The sequence below is a fragment of the Cygnus atratus genome, chromosome 17, assembly GCF_013377495.2.
Source record: "Cygnus atratus isolate AKBS03 ecotype Queensland, Australia chromosome 17, CAtr_DNAZoo_HiC_assembly, whole genome shotgun sequence".
In the NCBI taxonomy this organism is placed as follows: domain Eukaryota; kingdom Metazoa; phylum Chordata; class Aves; order Anseriformes; family Anatidae; genus Cygnus; species Cygnus atratus.
In genome coordinates, this window is record NC_066378.1 from 1,792,753 (window position 1) to 1,809,757 (window position 17,005).

The window sequence follows — 17,005 nt, forward strand, 5'->3', positions numbered from 1 at the left end:
GCTAGATGCTTGTGTCTCACCTAGCCTCCTTTTTAGAAGGCCCGCGTTCTACCACTCAGTGAGCGGTTCTTACCTAGTCTGGGCACCCACTTCAGGATAAAGACACGTGCTTGACTCAGTCTGATTCAGAGGGAAGACAGCAATATTCCAGTGTTCTTAACGCTGCAGTTTCCAGCTTAAGTACAACTAGACAGAATTGCTAGAAGGAAGCAGACAACGTCATCCAGACTCCGGCTGAGGAAGCATCAGTAATTAAAGAATTTAAGCGGACACCACATTCTTTGGTGTTCAAATGCTCAAAGAACAAGCAGCTCACCAGACGTTCCCTGCATTAACATAACAAATAGCTGTTACCCTCAGTAGTTGTGAGGCCACTGAAACCCTCCCTACACAGGTCAAGCTTTGCCGAAGTGAGAGTCAGTTATAAGGCAGCTCTTCTATCACCACCTCCATTTTCTCCAAGCTTAAAGATTAAATCAAATATTTCACTACTGGAATTTTCATTATCAGGAAGTTGCAATAATGCTTCCTCGGTTGGTTTGTTCTCCCAATATGATAGCTCAGTTTAATGCTTTGAGTTAACAATTATTATTGCTTAACTAAGGTAAAAGCAAACAGAGGCCTGAAAAGCATAAAGCAAGCAGTAGAAAATCAAGCTCAGCTGCTCACAGATAGACCGAATACATTATGATCACCTGCAAGGGTCATGGAAATTCTGACACAGCTCTAACATGCATCAAAAGTTTCAAGCCCTGATGTTTAGAGCTCCAGGAAGTTGTCAAAAAGCTTGAACAGCAAGGTACTCAGACCGCTTACTGTATCTAGCCGGCTGGGGTTAGCAACAAGCAAGAAACGTGTACGATAACACAAAAAGCAAGAACTAAAACCTGCGTGCAATATTCCCAAGATATTTTGTCAGACTTTCATTCTCTCCTAAGCGTAAGCAAGCATGCGTGATTCTCCAGAGAGGTCACCAAAAGCGAAGGGGGGCTGTTTGTTCATTAAAGCTCAGCTGAAGAGCTGCACCACCTGCTGAGCGGCCCTGCTACGTGGTGCCCACCAGGAGGTATCTTCAGTCACGCTACTCCTCTCTCGCCCAACTAAGGAAGAGGATGCAGGAGGGATTTGATGGAAGACAGCAGGTAAGGCTCAGCCCGGCACGGCTTTGTTTCTCAGATGGGTTACTGGAGTTGCAAGAGAAGTTTCACTGACTTCCACTGACAAGATTGAACTTGAAGCTGCTCAAACAGAACTGAAATTGTCAGTACGAGATGTTCAACCTATAGATGAAAGCCTTTGTATGGAAGCGACCTGATTTTAGTTTTCTCCTACTAAACAATGAGCTTCACTCAGCAAGTACAACAACATGCTAAGGAAATAACTGAATAGATGACTAGAAAGAGGGATTCAAGTGTCAGTCTTCATGAGACTAGCCAGGACAAAGTGCTTTTTGTTTCTACATTTGAGATCCTGACAAATCAAAAATAGATTAAGTGTGCTAGCAGACTAGCTTCTCCCTCAAACTGATACACGATCCCACAGAGGAGGATCTGCCAATGCTCTGCAGTAACTTACACCAGAGCAAACACAGCAATGCATACGTTCAATTTCCCTTGCCAGAAGTTTGAAGGGAATCATGCCTTCAGCATTACAGCAAGCTCACAGGTAACCACGTCGCTTACAGGTAAGGTATAATAAAGTGTCAGAAGAAATAAGGTCCTAACTGCACAGGTATTAAACACGAACAACAAAATCCTTAGTCTTGTCAGAGCCACATGAGTATCTGCACAAGTACTGTTACCAAGGAAGGCTTTGTTACCCCTAGGAACAAGCTCCAAAATAGACATTTGTTGTTTGTACATTTTTCATTTAACCTTGCTAAGTTCACCAGCATTATTATTTGCAGCTCAGTGACCAAAACCAAGTTACTGAGTAACTTCCCAGCATGAAGTTTCACTAGCACTAGCTCTAGCGACTGAATTATGTACATTGCCATCTTAACATCTACAAATCCAGTAACTCACTACTCCCCAACCCACAAGGAGTCAGCACATCTTATCTGTGGAAAACATGAACGTTATCAACTAAGATGTCAAACGGTACCACAAATACCAAAAACCAGCAATTCAACTGTTTCAGTTAACAATTAATAAAATAGGTCTCCGAAAAGGAATGCATCTGCTTCCACTTCCTGCATAAATCTCCAGCGGAGCTCAAGTGGTGCCACAGGTACGTAACCTCAGCGCCAGGCAGCAGAGGCAAACCCTCAGAGCTGCCTGTGCTGCAGGTGACGCTTTTCAGCTCAGTTTGCCCGAGATACGGAACTGTTGCAGGAGTTGTATTTCTGAGGGGTAACTTGAAATCAGTAGCAAGGCCTTCCCTTTCAATATCCAGGCCTTCCCTTTCAATATCCAGGCCTTCCCTTTCAATATCCAGGCCTTCCTGCACCAGAAGTTCAGGCCAGCATTCCAGCACCCTCAGGCACCCAGTACTCCTCTTAGCTCCCAGTCGCATGATCTGCACAGCAGCCCTTGTGCTTGGTACCTAGCCTTGACGACACCATGCTAGCAGCACTCTACCCAGGGAAAACTGCGGTAAGCCAGCAATTTCACTTTAGGAGAGAGGCCATTTTTGCTACAGAGGCAGGATAAAGCACTGCAGAAGCACTTGTTAAATGCTTTTCTTGCAGCGTTCTTTGTCTAGAAGCATTGCATCAAAAAACCCCCCTCGGAGTACGTAAGGCCAGTCATGCTGAACACAGCATGTTAAATTGAAGATGCATGGGACTGAAGCAACTGGGAAAAAAAAGGGTTAAGATGCAGGTTTCTACCCCAAATCTCCCTGCAAGCAGGCTGTGTCACTTGTGACAGAACACTGGAAGGAAGAAAAGCCGCGTGTGAGCTGTGATGAACGTACGAACTTACCTTGACTGAGCAGGTGGTGGGAATATCAGCAGTGTTTCTGTGAAAGCTTCACGAACTACCACAGAAGACTAAGAAAGGACCTAACGCAAGTGTGCTGGTTTGCACAAAAAACTTCTGCTTCTCCCTTCCAAAATTCAGTAACGTTTGTAAGTAGGACAAACCTATCTAGGCAAACTACACTTAATTCTTACTTCAGAATTGGAGCCTTTGGACCCTTCCAGTCAACCTACTTCAAACACTTCATTTTTAAGATCCTCTTACCCAGTACATGCTAGAGCATCTCACCTAAACAAAACTGGCAGAGTGGGTACTAGTAAGGCCTTTTCCCCTTTCTTCCCAAACAGAAAACCTGTAAAATGGCATCAAATGCTGTAAAACACATCACTTGAAAGATAATGCTGAAGTCAGATGCTCCTCATCCAAGTAGTACTTGGAAGAATCTCTTGAATTTCTCAGACAAAAGTCACCTGCAGATCAGCTCCTAAATACTAATTCAGAAGTTCAACACTATAATAAAACTGAAGAATGGAGAAGGCTTAGCAGAATAGGCACAGTTTTGTTTGCTACAGCTCAAGTTCATTTCTTTGTTTAAAAAAAAAAAAGCTTACCTAGTAAGTTACCTAGTAAGTGACACACACCTTGGTATTTAAACGACTGAAATCTAGAGATGTGGGACATCACTGAATACATAGGACGTGGCTCTTTAAACAAACGCAGGTTTTAACAGGATAAATTCCTATTCTATACTTGCAGAGTTTAAAGGTTACAAAAAGCTTTATGTTGAAGGAACTGATCAGCACCAGGCAACAAGCTTTTTATAACATGGCAAAGATGCTCTGAATTCCATTTAGAGGCTGAGCTGTCACTCACAGCACGATTATGGATTCTCAGCTTCACAGAAAAGATTCACAACTTTCTCTTCCACATTCTCATGCCATAAAAATATCCGTGTGTTGTTTAAACTAAGAATTCTGGTTAAGATGTTATTAAAATCAAAGTATCTAAGTCATCAGCATTGATTTTTGAGGAGTTACAGGCAAAGCAGCTGCTCAGAAGCCAGCTAGCAAGCAGAAGATTCCTCAGACAAGTTTTAATCCATCATATCTGTTTCAACATGCAGAATCTGTCAAGTCTTTCAGCAATACTTAGCATAAAGTCACCTAGGGGAGAACAGAATCACAGAACTTGACTCACTTCCACTGACATACAATTCTGATTGTTTTCTTTTGCAAACATGATGCACTGAGTTGTTTTGCCACCGTTCAGCTCAGCAAGCCATCCTTAAATTGGGCCGAGGGAATTCTTTACCTTTTGCATTTTAATAAGCCACAAATAACCAAGCAGATCTTAAGAAAACCAAGCACACACAGGGACCCTACTCTTCCTCCTAAGTTTTCAAGAATCAGCTAGGAGGCTTGAAGCTCTAGGAAACAGGAGCTAGAACACCAGTTCAAAGTTCCCTGTTCATTGATTCATGAAAGTTCAAAAGCTAACCTTATACAAGCAGTGGGGCGCCCACCTGGCTCCACGTGCCTCTGCACCACAAGCACACACACTTTACAGCCGCATCTTCAGACTCCTTAAAAAAAAAATCCCACAGCTTTCCAGCGCCAAAACCACAGGGAATGACAATCTACCTGAACAGACTTGAGCATTCTCTCCACCTGCAGAAGCATACTGGTCTCCACACCCAGCTTGGAAATTCACACTAGCCGAGGCAGTTAAGAATTCGTAGAGCAAGATTCACTGTAAGAATTGTAGAGCTTAAACACAAATTTTTGGAAGGTTTTTTGGCATTATGCCTTTTTTTAAACTGTAAACTTAACTAGATTCTCCTCAGCCCACGTGCTTACTTCCAACACAGCAATTCTTGCACAAAAACCTTAAATCCCTTCTTGCTCTTTTCATGGTAAGAGTTACATTTGAGACTGACTTCTTCTGACAAGGCATGTTGTAAGTTATCGCTCCTTGCCTACGATAAGTCACTTAGCTCAAAAAATATTACTGAATCTGCAGGGTTTTTTGAAGTTCTTTTTAAAAAAAACAACTAGCACATTACTTGTTCGACTGGGTTTAACATGGTAGCATGTGTTTCTGATTAGACTAAAAACTGAATTTTAGTTCCTAGGGAATTACTGCTGAATTTTAGAACTAGGAAAAGTTCTGCATTCTAGGATCTAGGAAATTTAGGAACTAGGAAAAGTTACTGAATTTTAGAACTAGGAAAAGCAAGAACAGCTATAGCTATTTAGAAATTAAGCCATATTACAATTTTGGGGCCCCTGAAGTAAGTTCAAACAGTTTAGGCTTAGCCCTACTAGGTCTCTAATTTGAATGCCGAACAAGCTGCATCTAAAAGCAAGCCGTATGCTAGAAGCAGTAAAGGGACTGCATTCAGCAAGGGCTGCCCTGATAATCACTGCAGCTGCTTCATCACTGGCCTAGTATCAGGTAGTCAGACGTACTCAGTTTAGAAAGCCGGAGAGTAACTTGAAATAGTAATGCTTAGAAAAATAAACTACAGGGCACAACAGCACACAACTTACCCTTTAGCAAGCTGCCAAACTGTTTCTTCCTCAACCAGAACAAATCAAGTCTTCTTATGCAAGAGGAAAAGTCTTCATACCTTAGTGCTGAATGAGAGCTCACCGTCTAAGGAATGATGCAAGAACACTTAATTTTAATAGGACTGCTCTCTGGGCGTGACCCTCAAAGGCCAGGAGCACCTGAACTCGTACCTTATACAAACAGCTTGACAAGGACTAGACTTGAGACAAGAAAGTGAGAAATAGCTCCGTGTCCCTGTTACACCAAGCTCATACAATCAAGCAAAAGCCCTTCTTCCTCTGGCCACAGCTCCGCGGGCCACGCACTCCAGACGAACCCGCACCCAGCCACTTCAGGCAGCAGCCAGCAGTGACACTAACGAACGTAACCACCCTCTGCAGGTAGGCATCGCATCAGGCAGGTTTCAGGGTTGCTTCCCACTCCGCGGTGAATCACTCCTAACAGCAGGTTTGGCATTGCTCTTATCTCAGTGAATTACCGAGCCGTTCCCATCCTCAGTCCCTTCTCCTGGCAGGCTGTCACTGGCCTTCCAAGAGCTCGCAGAAGCGCCTAGGTGGCAGAAAAACTGCAGAGGACTTAGAAGGGCCGAGCAACTGAAAGCCGGACAGCTCTTAAACCAGCTTGCATGTCAACACCTCAGTCCAGGCAAGTGGCCTTTTGCTTTCCTGATGAGCAGAACCTCCAGGACTAGAGCTCCCCGAATATTTTTGCATTTCTTTCAACCCAAGCGAAACAGCTTGGGAAGAAGCAGGCTTCAGCTGCTGGTACAATCCCTTACTGCAGCTACTCCAAGCAGAGCAACAGCGACCTGGTGCTTAACGCACCGAATCTGGCAAAAGCAGCACCAACAGTCAGGATCAGTATCTTCTAAATCAATGGAGTTTCTTTCCATCCTCAGGTCAGCATCACGCTGTTGAATAGTAAATTCCCTAAAATGCTGCAAACTGAGTAGTTTTAGAAGACCCCAGTGATATACTCGTCTAGTCCTTTCACTAGAGATCAGTGTTTGGCAGTTACTTCACCAAGTATCAGCATTATTTCTACAATTTAAAAGCTAAAATTCCGCTTTCAGACATGTGGGAAACATTTTAGGTCTAGCTACTAAAGCTGGAAGTGAAGAAAAAGCAACATCACAGTGACCAGGTGTGTTGTTACTGTCCTGAAGCTCTGTAAGAAGCTCCTGTCTGAGATGAGCTGCTTGTGAACACTTAGAATACTTTTACTTCAAGGAGCCTTTATGAGAGATCACTCAGCCAGGTATCCTCCAATGTCCCGTACAGTCAGGTTCTCAAAGAAGGACCATGGATTAGCTCTCCTGCAAGGAAGTTTCCACCCAAATCCCCTAAAACATGGTTTGAGAACCTGTAGGTATGCTGAAGGTACGAGGATGCTATCAGTATATTCGAAAGCTGGAGCGCTCTTTACGAGCTAGGACTTTCAGAGCAGAAAGCTGATCTCTGCACAGCAAAAAGCCTTGCTGACCAGGCACCGGCCCTTATTTCTGCCAGAACACACACCCGCAAAGCATTAACGACTTCGACATGAGTCTCCAAAACTGAACATGCCCATGTTGCTTCTCCCTGCCGTCCCGATTTACTCATCCGTTACGCACAGGGATGCTCCGCAGCAGTGAAGCACACTAACCAAACACCTCCAAATCATGTGATACCCACACTTGAGCCCGAAGGGATTAAGAGATTCCAGTCCGAAGTAAAAGAAAACAAGCAAGCTATTGTATTCTGCATTAGAAAACAACCATGCCTCGACCATAATCCATTAGCCAAACCTACAAGGAAAGCCTAGCAGACCTCAAAATATTGACCTTGCTCCCATCTTCCCCCTTTTTCCCCAGAGTTCAGATTTTCCCAAAGTGCAAAAAGGTACATTCTTTTGGAAGTTGCTCAAAGAAAGGTTCACTGAACATAGACAAAGATGAGAATGTAATTATAATGGGTATCCAACCAGAATATAATGCCCCGTTCACAGCAAATTCCTGCTACCAGCAGTGAGAGAAAATGAAGAATCTGAGCTCTCAAACGTACTCATGACTGGTATGTCCAATCACCGTGCAATTAAAGAGCAGGAACTCTTAATTGTAAAGATGAACGCCTGCGCGATAAGGATTAGTCATTCACTTGATGCAAAGTTTATCCACTCAGGAAAAACATGCACAGTGCTCAGACGGGAGCAAGGTCTGCAGGCAGAGGCAATAAACCTACAAGCTTGCATTAAATAGGCTTCGCTTGCTTTCTGCTTCCATTTAAAAGCAAATAAAAAGAACCTCGGAACGCAGTACGTCCAGGCACTTCAGTCAAGTCTCTTGGATCAGTAGTTCAGCAATGCCTCCATCCACTAGCCACGTTCCCAGAACTGGGAAGCAGGGTTGGACTGATCAGTGCAGTCTGTCAGACACCACGAAGACTCTGGAGACAAGGAGAGCTTGCAGGTACCGCACAACGGCACCACAGCTACTGTCGTGAGGAAAGTAACGAAACTCAAGTAGAATAAAAGCAAAGCTACCAGCTCACAGGACTCAGGAAAGTGTTTCTGCTCTATCCAAACCACAGCAAACTGGCTACAGGAGGGCTGGAGCAATGCCCTCTCATTAATTTACAAGCAAATCTGCCTCCGGGATACACAGGTGAGCTTTGATCTTGTAGCTTCCCCTTTTGATCATCGGTTCTTTGTCAGTACACAAATATTTTAAGAGACTGAGCTTACAGAACCCACGGAACGGTCGAAGTGAGCTTTGATAACAGTAGTTCTGAAAGTCAGAGGCCACACAAAGGTGGGAGGCAAGCGAACCCAAAGAGAGTTCAGCTCAACAGGCCCAGAACTGGGTCTGGAGAGGTCTCAAAGCGAGCATCCTGTCAGGGACGCACACGGTGTAATTAGGGGTGACAGAACTTCATCTCGTTTTATCTCCGCTTTGAGTTTCAATGATAGCAATTACAAGCTTACAGAGAGCAATGCAGTGGGTAGAGCTTTCCCAGGTACACATTTAGGTCAATTATGGCTACAAGAGCTGAAATCAGCCAGCCACAGCAACAAGCTTACTCCCTTTTGTGATCCACTTGCAGAGAAAACAAGGAGTCAGGCTGCTGGGCTCCTGTCTAAAAACCAGACAGGAAACGCCAAGGAAACGCTTTCCAATTTCAAACCTTGCCACAACCGCTTCCAGGAGCTGCTAACGCTCACAGTGACAGCACCCCAGTCGCAGCTGACCAACGCCGCCCCAGGCGGTGAACAGGACCATTCTGGGAGCTGCTCCACACCAAAACCTGGGCTTCCCCCCAGAAGCACCGACCGGACTTACCCGCGTAACGTCTGCTGTAGGCTGGTGAGACACTGAGACCGCGAAGGCACAGTAGGTGCAAGTAACTTGTCTCTAACCTCGGGTCGCTCCTTCTTTTTGTTACCACTTCTTCAACTCCGCCTTCAGTTTCACACACGCCCCTTCCGATACTTTCAACTACGTTTTTAACTTACTGAAATCACAAATCTAGCAGTCTGCCCTTGTCTTCTCAGGATCCAAACCCTACAGGATACGAAGACTCAAGGAAAGATCAAATTTTCCACCTATTTTCTGAAACCCTGCCAGCAGCTGTACCAAAACACAAAAAAGTAAGCCTACTTGCACGGAACAGTCAGACTGGACTGAAACAGAGGAGTCACACTCGAAGGACTGGAAGGCTTAAGACCCACATCGCCCCTACCTAAGGCACTGCTCACAGGAGGGAGTCCTCTCTTCTGCTCCATCATCCGAGAGAGGTTCGGAAAGCCTGCCAAGTGTATCTTGTCTTCAGACTCCATTTCCAGCTGCGCTTTGCAGCAGACAGGCATTTCTGTCCTCTCAGGCAGGCAGCGCCGAGCAGCTTCCCCAAGGCATTTCCAGGACAGAAAGCGGCACCAGAGAAAAGTTCTGTTCTGTCGAGTCTGAGTGAAAACCTTCTCTTAAATGCACAGGCAAAGAGAAACTATTTTTATTTCTTCCTGAAGCTCTGTTCTCTCAGGTAGTGCTACAGAATGAATGCTTTGAATACAGCCCTAGTTTCTAGTCCCAAAGCAGGAGAAGCAAGTGAGGCCCCCAGAAGGGCAACAGAAACCAGTGTTAACAGCATTTCTGTAGTGCCTGCACCAGGGCATACGCCTCTGGGATCAGAAAGGACAGCTACAAAGGCTTAATTATGGCAATGCAACAGTCTTCCTCCACAAATTCAACCTGAAGTGCATTACCTCCCCCCATACTGACTGTGTTCTAGGAACTAACCTTGTACTGCACCAGAACAGGCAGAAATACTTAAAGAAACTATTTAGACTCATACGCACAAGACACTTCATCCTACAGACCGGCACCTTAGCTAGAAATCTCTATTTCAAGCTATTTTGTTTTCAGAAATCTCAGCTAAACCCTGATGTACAGTTTTCCACCAGTCTTCCCGAAGGAAAACCCTTCCACACCCGTAAAACAGGCTAAGAAAGACTACAAACAAGAGAGCTTCCCCTGGAAGTCTTAGCCAAGTACTCATAGCATGGGAAAACTGGACATAAGCAGCACGTTACTTTGACAATGTTGCTTCCTTGAAAAGCAGGAAGCTGACAGTGAAGTTAAAAAGCGTCTTTTCCAATTCTTTTCCCAGTAACGGTTACAGAAAGTAGGACCCGATAGGGCAGACCTTGCACATCTGCCAGAGACAGAGCCGGAAAAGAGTAACTTCAGTTCTGAAATTAAAGCGATCCAAAAAAACCAAGATATCCAACGTTCCCCGAGTATGCTCGGCCTCAAGTTTACGACGTGCCTCCAGCTGCGGGTGTGTGCAGCTGCAAAACCGTCCCACTCAAGACACCAAGTACCCAAGCCCTGCTCCAGCCTCGCAGGATCCAGCAGGGACGTTGATCAGCCCTAATCCAGCAGGAAGGGAACATTTAAATGGATACGTCCTGTAACCAGGTTAACGCCACAACCACGGCGTCCTATTTTAAAGCTCAGCCACGGGAAGACGAAGAGGAGAGTACTCAGAGACCTTTGACATTCACGTGCTCGCCCACAAAGCAGAAGAGCTGTCGAGCTCTCCTCACACTGGAGCCTTTAACTTCTCCCCAGAAGCTGGTAGCAGCCGCCACGTGAGAGGAGATGCTGTGCAGAAACCCTGCCCAGCCCTACGGAAACTGTCACCCTGCAGAAAGCGCAGGAGTAATTGGACCATGAAGCAAGCAGGTGAGCACAGAACAGTCTGAGGTCAAGAGGAACAACAGGAAGGAGGACAAGGGAACAAAGAAATCAAATTCAATTATCAGAGCACAAATGCATCATCTTTCCTACACATATTAACCATCCTCTAGGCCACGTTCTGGAATTCGGAGGCACCTTGCCTCTTGATCTCCCGAGATCAAGCACTTGAACGTGCCCTGTAACAGCCCTTGCTGTAGAGAAGGCACCCGTCAGGGCGATGGGCTGTTCCAGCTGCCCTTCAAACACCCACCTCTTCCAAAGCAGAGGAGGGCTCGCACCAGGTTTCTAATTTTGTTCTAGCTTCAAGCCAATTCCGCAGCTGCCAGGACCGTTTTCCAGGCCAGGCTCAGGGCTCGCAGCTAGGACCAGACCTAACGCGGCACGAGACCCCCGACTGCTACAAGCCCTGGTGTTGGCCCCTGCCCTGCTCTTCCTACGCCGGAGAACAATTTGATGGGGAACTGAAGTCAAAAGTTACTCGAAATTTGCTCAAAATGTTCAATCTGGAAGCGTGGTAACACTTCAGCAGCGCAGCCTGTACGAGTTTAGCTGCGTTGACTGAAGGCCACCCATCTTCCAGCCTCCCCAGACCCAGCTGCCCCGAGGCCGGGCACGAAGGCCCCATTTGGGCAGTCCTGTTCAGAGGCTGTTGCTTCTGCTCAGAGCTGGGAAGGGTTCCCCCAGCTATGGGACCACTGTTAGAACATCTCGCTATCAGTTGCCTCCCGTATGCACACCCCAGCCATGCACACACAGGTCTTAAACTCTGAACCATGCCAAGCCTACGGTGTTGCAGCCACGTGCAGCATTCACGCCCACAGGGAGCAACACCTGCAGGCAGCCAGCGGCCCCCCTGCGAGACCTGCAGGGCACATTTCCAGCCACCAGCTGAACCAGCAACCAGACACACGTCAACCCAACTGCTTCTTCCCACACCTTAGATTACAGTTCTCAGTCAGAGGTATTTCCAATGACGAACCAATGCTAGGTATCAGCAACTGTATTTTGAGTTAATCCTTTAAAACCAGTCATTTTTCATGGACAATGACTTCAGAAATAACTTACCGATTTCAATTAACATTCCGGAAAGCCTTTGCTCTTCTTCCCTGGCTCGCATCGCATGGCGCAGAGCTGCAGCTCCAACATTTCCCTTCCAGGCACACACTGCTGCTTACTGCAGGCGACCAAAGCACCTCCAGCTCCCATCACCGACACAACCCCGCTGCACTTAGTAACGGACTAAAGGTAAAGGTACCACTGCTTTCTACAAGGCAATGCTGCGCTCTTCTCCTTCCCCACTGCTGCGGGGCGTTTTGCCCCCTCGTTCTCATCAGCAGTCTGAGCTGAGGATTGCCTTATGGCACAAAACATTACCTCCTAGAATCACCCTGGCCACCCGGCGTTCACCTCCTTCACACCACCACCAGAAGCTGGTAAGCAGGAGGGGAAGGCCACGTCTAGGCTATTCTCCCTCTAGCTTACAACGCGTGTCCTGCAACAACCAGCACATTCCGTCAGCTGGCGTCCCCTGCCTTCGGCGTGGATAGTTGAGAAAGCCTCGGCTGTTTCCGTTCCCAGCTACATTCTGAAGAAGTCGACACCAAGCGATGCCACAGTCTGTGACGTTTGCCCATCCCACAAGAAGCAGACAAGAAACTGTCACACATGCAAGTCAATACACCCATCTGGCTACGGCGATCCTGCACCGCTCAGGATTAATGCATCCAAGGTAGAAGTTATAGCGCGTTGCAAGTTGAGGTCTGCAGTTCTTCACTGGGCAGTGCAAGCCTTATGAAGAAGTCAGTATTTCAATTCCTAAACTAGCACGAACTTCACTTTTAAGTCTGTCAAACAAGCCACTCCATCGCCCTTTAAATCTTCAAACTTCACAAAGATAAAGAAATAACTGCCTTAAAAATGTGGTTAATTACAAGAATTACAGCATTATTTGAGTGCTACGCGTATTCCCAAAGCTTTCTTAAAAGCATTGGAAAGTTATGGCACCAACATCCACAAAAGGGGTGGAACTGAAAGCCGGGAAGCTCTTCTCTTGGAGATGGAGAACCCACGTGGGACCTACGAGGCAGCCCTTTACACCACCGGCCACTCTAGCTAGAGACGAACGCAGAAGGGTGGCCCATCCCAGCAAAGAACAGGATTAGACAGTTCAGCGCTCGGGAGCTTACTTTGAAAGAACCATTTACAAGTTACATTAGTTGGTTCAGCCAACGAAAGCAACTATGAAACACAGGCACGTTCGAGTACCTGGGATTCTCACCCTGGTTTACAATGCTCGCTGAGCGCTATCGGACCACCTGCAGGCACGTGCTCAAAGACACCACTGCTGTCAGGCAGAGGAGGCCGGTCCCTGGTGTCCAGCCCTGTCCCGTAGGAAGCGACCAGGCCAGGAACAGCCATCGCCTCCCTCTGCTCTCCACAGGCGAGCACATCTCAGACCTCGTGCTGGATGCTAACCCAGCTCCTCCCGTTCACTCCGCAGGGACAATTCCTTCTCCCTTGCTCCAGCAGCCTTGTCAGGCTCATCCCATCGCTCCAGCAGCCTAACACCACCCTTCTCCTTACGTTACTCCACGTGTACACATTAATTGCCAGCAGAGCACTGCTTAGTCCTCCTACTCTTGAAGGGCTGACAACATACTTCTCTCCACCACCCTGTGTGGCATGTAGGTGGAACAAGATCGAAGATAAAGTACTGTATCCTCTGCCTTCAGAAGCTCGGGCACACGGCACTCGCATCTCGCTCAGCTGCGGATGGCCATTTTTATGAGAAAACAAGAGCTTATCAAGATGGCCCATCCCACCCCCAGGGATCATCTGCAGGTTGCGCATTATTTCTGAAGCTGGCTAACATTTTACTAGTTTCTAGTGCAGACAGCTAACAGCCATGGACATCAGCGACAACCTGGATAGGTACCTATAGCACTGCTAGCAAGAGAACCAGCTTGACTCAGTGTATCACTCCTGGAAGCCTATAATCTGAAGTAGGACAAGCACCTTTTGGAGTTACTGCCAAAAACCACCACTGCTCAACGTTACTGTTTCCGCACGTTTGCCCCTCCCCAAACTCTGAAGCAGGCACCCAAACTTCCCCGTGAAGCATTTCAGAATCCCATGCCCCGCCTTTACTTATCTGCAGAAAGTTTCAACACTTACAGTCCATAGTATTTCCTGTACTATGAAAGAAAGCATTTTTTCTATCCTCTAAAACCACAGCTGAAGCGATGTGTGTATCAGATGTCAAGGCTCCTCCCTTCGAGTTATCTACAAGCGCTCCCTCATATGAGCTCCCCTTCTCTGCCACCAAACGATTTTCAAATACTAGGAGCCTTTCTTTAGGAACAGGCAAGAAGCGCCTCGGCCCTCTACCTAAAGCTTCAAGCACGACGGGTATTGCAGAAAGCCTGCCATCGTTCCTTCAGCCACACTACCATCCCTTCCCAATGAACTAGCCTAGGAATTTAAGATATCCCTTTATTTTCACCTTAAAGCTACGCCCTACACTCAGCACTGCTTTATGTGATCCCCCTAGCTGAGCTCTTTTCCTCTAAAAGAAACCCTTATTGCACGTGACTACGTGGGCTCGTGGCACAAGAAAACAAACAGGTGGAGGACTCAGCCAGGAGAAAAGCAGTTCTCATACGTAAAGTCTGCCGGAGTTAGGAGCTCATGGCCAGCCTTCCCCCAGCGAGGGAAGCATGTACGACGAGAGAATCAGCTTCCTCTACACAGAGACGTGAGCGAACGCGAGAGCCCACCTGTTGATAAAACAACATTCCCTGAAAGAAAGGGCAGAAAAGGGAACAACTACGCGCCAAAGCTGAAACTGCACTTAAACAAAATGCAAAGACTCCACATCTGGGGCCGGGGGGGGCAGCGCAAATCACCACTTACCAGAGAAGGGCAACATCTGCTCGGATCCCATCAACAGAACAGAGCTGTTGAGAAGAAGACGGGGAAGAGGCACAGTTAGAGCCCCCGCACCCCACAAACGAACACCCAAAGCTGCACCGGGTCCTGTCATGGGGCGGGGGGGGGGAGGGGGGGGGGCGCACACGAGAATTTCGGCCCCCAGCACCCCGGGGGGGGCCTGAAGGGAGGGAAGGAGGCGGGGAAGGAGGCCAAGAGGGAACGAGGGAGGCCGGGAAGGAGGCCGGGAGGCAGCCGCGGCGACAGGGCCGTGGAGGCGGCGGCCGGAGCCGGGTGAGGCCCAGACGGCGGGGCCAGGCGGGATCCCCCCCCGGCAGCCCGAGCCCCCCGAGGAAGAAGAGGAGGAAGGGGAAGAACAGAAGGAGGAGGCGGAGGCTGAGGCGGAGGCCGGGGGGCGTGCCGGGCCGAGCCGTGCCGCGGCCCCCAGCTGCCCGCCCGGCCGCCCCCCGCCAGGCCCCGGCCCTCCGCCCGCCCCCGAACCGCGGCCTCGGAGAGCCCCGGCGGCTCCTTACCGCGGGGCAGGGCCGGGCATGGCGCGGGGCCCCCACAGCCGGTCCCCGGGGCTCGGCCGCCTGCCTGGGCCCGGCTCGCTGGGCTCCGGCTGCCGCCGCCGCCTCTCACCGCCACAACAACATGGCGGCCGCGCGGCGCGGGCACGGCCGGGCGGGAGCGGCAGCGGGAGCGCGCCTCCGCCTCCGCCCCCCCCCCGCCCAGCCCGGCCCCCGCGGGGCGGGGCCGGGCGCGCCGCGCTGCCGCCCTCCCGCAGCTCTGTGAGGGGAGGCGCTGGGGGGGGGGTTGAGGCGGGAGGCTCGGCCTTGCGTAGAATCGTAGGGTCGTGGAATCGTTGAGGTTGGAAAGGAGCTCCGAGACCATCAGGTCCAACCATCCTCCTACCACCAATGTCTCCCACTAATCCGTGTCCCCAAGCACCACGTCCAGCCTTTCCTTAAACACCCCCAGGGACGGTGACTCCACCACTTCCCTGGGCAACCCGTCCCAATGCCTGACTGCTCTTTCCGAGAGAAATGTCTCCTCATTTCCAACCTAAACCTCCCCTAAACATTCCCTCTAGTCCTATCACTAGTTACCTGTGAGAAGAGGCCGACCCCCAGCTCTCCACCACTTCCTTTCAGGTAGCTGGAGAGAGCAACAAGGTCTCCCTCACGGTGTGTGGGGGGCTTGCCCCTTGCTCCCCGTGTGTGTATAGGGAGATGCTCACCCCTTCCCCTCGATGTGTGTTTGGGGGGGATGCTCATCCTTTCCTCACAGCGTTTCACTAGGCACAGCCAGCCCAGTCTGTCCTCGGCAGCCCCGCTGAGGCGGCAGGGTGATGTGGTGGCCGAGGTGTGAGGCTGGGTGGCTCTGTGAGCCTGGGTCAGCCTGCAGGAGCGGGGCCTTCCTCAGGAGCTCTCCTAAAACCTTTGGAGAAACAGCAAACCTGGCTAAACGCCACTCTTATACGCAGGTCGATGCCTTCCTTTGCTTCTGTGACATTCAGCTCAGCTGCAGGGACATGTGTGGCCCCTTGCCATGGGTAGACGTGCTGTCCAAGCCACCCCGAGCAGCCTGCAGCTCCTACGGCATGAGGTAATGGAGAGCAGGGAGCCAACAAGAGTTGCAGGAGCCAAAAAACACATGGAAGTTGGGAGAAAAGCGATAAAGCAAAAGGGATACGAGTGCTAAGCAGCAGAAGGGCACCACAGAGCTTGAGAGGCGAGCGGCCACCCTGTCAGAGCACAGTTAGCAGGGACAGGTCAGCAGGAAGCATCGGAGCTTCCAAAATGAAGCCTTAGCGAAGCCTTGTGCAGGGGAGCTCCTTTTCAGCTGCAAAAGTCGTATCTGGGTCTTGTTGCAAATGTGCTGGATCGTTAATGCTTTATTTTTATACATATCTTTAATTTACAATACAGTATGTAGGTCAGGTTGTACTTCTGAGAGATAGTTCCACCTGCTCATGGTTGCCTTGATCTGAAATGAAATGCTTGCAAGTAACTATAAAATGTACTCCTAAATTATCCACAGGACTCTCCCTCTGAGTCCAAGGCTAGTCATTGTAACAGATGGACTTCAGTCTGTCATTAAGTCATATTTAAACTGGAAATGGCATTAATGTTTGGAGAGAACAATACAAAATACAGGATCCCTGTGTCTTTAAACTCAGATATAAGCCACACGGTGAGTTGTTTTCTAGTTTAGTTCCCTTGGTTGAGGACAGTAAGCATTTGAAAGGAAGTTAATGAGCCCCTCTGAAGGGATTTTTTCCAACAACAAACCATCATCTGAATGCAAATGTGATCTAAAAGTCAATATGTACCTTCAGAGGAACTTTGGA

At 48.7% G+C, this 17,005-nt stretch overlaps 1 protein-coding gene across 1 annotated transcript in view; it reads right to left on the reverse strand.

The window, feature by feature from the left end:
- Positions 1-15,332, reverse strand: part of MTMR3 (myotubularin related protein 3) — an 84,335-nt gene extending 69,003 nt beyond the window's left edge. The window contains 3 exon segments of the mRNA XM_050714166.1: positions 5,471-5,576; positions 14,638-14,681; positions 15,186-15,332. The gene's annotated coding sequence lies outside the window, so the exon portion shown is untranslated.
- Positions 15,333-17,005: the final 1,673 nt, after the last annotated feature.